General features: G+C 43.6%; 1 pseudogene; it reads left to right on the top strand.

The window, feature by feature from the left end:
* The first annotated feature begins 2,265 nt into the window (after positions 1 to 2,265).
* LOC105507536 lies at positions 2,266 to 2,720 on the top strand (annotated as a pseudogene).
* The last annotated feature ends 1,962 nt before the right edge of the window (positions 2,721 to 4,682 follow it).

A 4,682-nucleotide genomic window follows, 5' to 3' on the forward strand; every position in this document is an offset into this window, starting at 1 on the left:
CTACCTGTCAATTAACATCTACAGATGCATGCATCTTTCTTGACAGGGAGCATGTTATACAAGAGCAGGTTGACAGGGACCAAGCCTGACTTTATTTGTGGGAGATGTCGCTTTTGTGTAGGCTTCTCCTCAGATCAGGGAGGGGCATAGCCACAATGTGCAGCATCTGAGAAACCTCCAAACAATCCCTGACTCCCACAGGTGGTACGTGAAAGCAGGCCTTCCTGATTTTTATTCTAATATATGATCCATTTCTATTTGGGATACATGCTCCTCCTTCACTTGGCCTCTTTATTACCTCTGAAGGACATCATCAAGGCTGGGCAATTGCTCTGGAGGAAACCAGCATCAGAATGCTAGGTGGTTGAAATGGTTTGGCTTTGTACCCCACCCAAATCTCATCTTGAATTGCAATTCCCTGGTGTTGAGGGAGGGCCCTGGTGGGAGGTGACTGGATCATGGTTTCAGTTTCCCCCATGCTGTTCTCATGATAGTGAGTGAGTTCTCATGAGATCTGATGGTTTTAGGTCGGGCTCTTCTCCTTACACTTCTGTCACATCCTGTCTGGCCAGCTGCCATGTAAGACGTGCCTGCTTCCCTTTCCGCCATGATTGTAAGCTTCCCGAGGCCTCCCTAGCCATGTGGAACTTTGAGGCAATTAAACCTTTCTTTATAAATTGGCCGAGCGTGGTGGCTCACGCCTGTAATCCCAGCACTTTGGGAGGCCGAGGTGGGTGGATCACAAGGTCAGGAGATTAAGACCATCCTGGCCAACATGGTGAACCCCTGTCTCTACTAAAACTACAAAAATTAGCTGGGTGTGGTGGCGCATGCCCATAATCCCAGCTGCTCAGGAGGCTGAGGCAGGAGAATCACTTGAACCCAGGAGGCAGAGGTTGCAGTGAGCCGTGATCGCACCACTGTACTCCAGCCTGGTGACAGAACAAGACTCTGTCTTAAAAAAAAAAAAAAAAAAAAAAATAGCCAGTCTCCGGTATGTCTTTATAACAATGTGAAAACGGACTAATAACAGTGGTGGTGTTTGCCTTCTGAGGACATGTGGTCTGTGGAGGAAAGTGGTCCCCTGGGCAAGGAATTAGACTGTTCTGGATGCTCAGAGGGGCGAGAGGCTCTGCCTCCTTCTTGACCAGTGAGATCATTGCCCAAGTCCAACCTCTCAGAGTGATTCAGTTGCTGACTTGAGTTCTACAGTCACTGTAACACCCCCTGGCTTGGCAGAAGTGAAACAGGTTTTGCATACACTATTTGTGATTCTTAGTTAAGTTCATGTTTCTTTAAGATTGCATAGTTTCTTTTGTTACTGTCTTTTTCTGTCCCCATTCAGTTGGAATGCCACATCAGGGTTGGGACTGTATTAGTGTTTTCACATTTCAACAACCACAAACTAAGTATTTTTCCAGTGTCAGTCACAAGAGGAAAAAAATCCGTCTTGCCAATTTTGTTCATTTGTCATTCATTCAGTCAAAAATATCTTTTGAGCACCTACTTTATTCCATGCATTGTTGGAGGCATAGGAATATAATAGTGAACAAAAATAGACAACTTTTCCTGCGGTAATATTCTGGAAGGGAGGGAGAAACAATAAACAAAGACATGATATGTCATATAGTGAGGAATGCTATGCAGAAAAATACTGTAGGAATAGGAGGGTGAGATTTTTGTTTCGTGTGTGTATTTTTTTTTTGTGTGAGATGGAGTCTCACTCGGTCGCCTAGGCTGGAGTGTGGTGGCAGGATCTTGGCTCACCACAACCTCTGCTTCCCAGGTTCAAGCGATTCTCCTGCCTCAGCCTACCGAGTAGCTGGGATTACAGGCATGCACCACAATGCCTGTTTTTTGTTTTGTTGTTTTTTTTTTTTTTGGTATTTTTAGTAGAGATGGGGTTTTGCCATGTTGGCCAGACTGGTCTCAAACTCCTAACCTCAAGTGATCCACCTCAGCCTCCCAAACTGCTGGGATTACAGGCGTGAGTCACCATGCCCGGCCAGGAGGTTGAGATTTTAAACAAGGAGATCAAAGAAGGCTCTTATGGGAAGGTGATATTTAACTCAAAAATAGAAAAACTAACTGTATTTCCTATTTTCCTGGAATGCATTGCCCCCAGTCTCCATGAGGATTCATATCCTACTTGCCATCTAAACCATGCCACAATGGTTTTGAAGGTTTTACTGAAAAAGTATTTGTTGTTTATCTGAAATTAAAATTTAACTGGGCCTTTTGGCTGGAACTATCATCTTTCAGTAATTTGCCAAAGTGATGAACATAGAGGGAAAGAGGAGAGATGTTTTCCAGGCCTTTCAGAAAATATTGAGTTGCTCCTATAAGAAAGGTAATATTGTAGACATTAAGGGAATGGGTACTATTCAAAAAGGAAGGCCCCACAAGTGTTACCATGGCAAAACTGAAAGAGTCTACGATAACACTCAGCATGCTGTTGGCATTTTTGTAAATAAACAAGGTAGGGGCAAGATTCTTGCCAAGAGAATTAATGTGTAGATTGTGCACATTAAGCACTCAGAGTCAAGATAGCTTCCTGAAACGTGTGAAGGAAGATGATCAGAAAAACAAGGAAGCTGAAGAGAAAAGTACCTGGGTTTGACTGAAGCCCCAGCCTGCTCCATTAGAGAAGTACACTGTGTAAGAACCATGGGAAGGAGCCTGAGCTGCTGGAACCTTTTCCCTCTGGATTCATTGCATAATAGACATAAAAAAATAAAAGACCTCTGGAGGTTTCTCTTCAATGAGTAGAAGTGTGATGTCCCCTCCCCCAAAGATATCTTTAAAGCCAAAAAACAGATTTACATGTGTGTCCTGTGTTTCATCTGGCAACCCTAGCACCCCAATGCCCTCCACTCCCAGCTGGAAATATTCCATCTTCCTTAGGAACTGCCCTGCACCCTCTTCCTCTCTCATGGCACTATTGGCTCCTGTGTCCTCAAAGTTATATGGAGACAAATTTTATTGCTCCTGCTCTATGAAAGCAAATTAAAGTCAAACCTTACCTGATTCTTTTTTTAAATTTTTCATTTTTAAGTTTTATTTTTTAGAGACAGTGTCTCACACCATCACTCAAGCAGGAGTGTAGTGGCACCATTCTAGCTCACTGCAAACTCTAATTCCTGGGCTCAAGTTATCTTCTACCTCAGCCTCCCAAGTAGGGGACCACAGGCACATGCCACCACTCTTACCTAATTTTTAAATATTTTTTGGTAAAGTTCGTGTCTCACTTTGTTGCCCAGGCTGTTCTCGAACTTCTGTCCTCAAGCAATCCTCTCTCCTCAGCCTCCCAATGTGCTGGGATTACAGATATGAGCCACTGCACTCAGCCTGACTGATCTCTTTATCTCCTCAACACGTAGCAGAGAACTGGCACTTAGTAGGTGCACGTATATTTGTTCAATGGATGTACAGGGTGCTTATATAGACTTTGAGATGAGAACATTTGTGAAATAAGCAAGTTCTTCAGGGCCACAGCCTTTTACCTGAGAGCAGAATCATCTGTCACCTGAAGTTTGTGTTTCTCAAAATACTAAGTAGGCTAAATGTCTCAATCGTCTGCTCCCATATTCTTTTCTGTTGAAATATCAGGTGACACTTTGCTCAGTACGAAGTATTTAGGCTGCTCTTGCAGTAAGCACACACTAACACAGTTGCTCATTGACTGATATATATACGCATTTGAGAGGCCTCCCAAGGCTGGATAGAACTAGATACTCCAGCACTTGGTGATTGATCTGAATCGCTAGGGTGGAGTCTCTGAGGACGTTCATCTGGTTGGAATTCCAGGGAACTTGAAGAGTTATGTGGTTCAAATCTCCCCAGATTTGCAGGGTTTCCCTCTAGATGTTTTCGTCCCATTATTCGTCATCCAGCAGGTACCAAGCATTTCCGATAGCATGAACCATGTGACTTCCCAACACTCCTTGTGACTTTTAGTTCCTTTTCTCGCCCATTCCACAGTTTTTGTCTTCCCAGAGTATAGAGCTCTGGGCAAGCCAGATCAGGTTTCCACCGGTGTCCTTTCTGCAAGTGTTTCTGGGGCAGCTGCCTCTGCCCTGTGTTATCTGTCACTACTCCATCTGCTTTCTGTCTCACAGAAATTTGCCAAAATCTATCATCCTCTGATGGCTTTCATCCCCTTATTTCTTGCTGTAGGTTTATGCATTTTTTATCATTTAGTTTTTTTTTTTTAAAAAAGCCTGTCTGGAAGGAGAGGAATTAAGCCTGTTAGTCTATTTTGCCATCTTGCAGAAGTCCGCAATGCAATCTTAAGTATTCCGTGTGACTCCTTTTGCCTTAAAATGTTTCTTAAATCAACCACATCTAGTCATAATATTCCCACTTCCTGGGAATCATGACACGTAGGAAATTGTTGTGAATCCTGCAGTAGCCAGGGGTGTGCTGGAGTGCACTCAGACCAGTATGTGAGAGCCGATCCTATGGATCTCTTCCTAGCTCTGCCATGTTGGTAGCTTGGCATTCGCCATGGTGGGAGAATTTACAGCATGGAAATTGTCAAATGCTACAAACATTACTTCCTCCAGCCCCTACACAGAGCCAGGCATCTGAGTATATTTTGTGGGAGCAGAGGTAATGTGGAATAAAATCTTTTTCCTGCAATACTTGGGCACTTATCATCCCTTAGCAAAATTCTTTATTAG

The sequence above is a fragment of the Colobus angolensis genome, unplaced genomic scaffold (genome assembly GCF_000951035.1).
Source record: "Colobus angolensis palliatus isolate OR3802 unplaced genomic scaffold, Cang.pa_1.0 Scaffold15, whole genome shotgun sequence".
In the NCBI taxonomy this organism is placed as follows: domain Eukaryota; kingdom Metazoa; phylum Chordata; class Mammalia; order Primates; family Cercopithecidae; genus Colobus; species Colobus angolensis.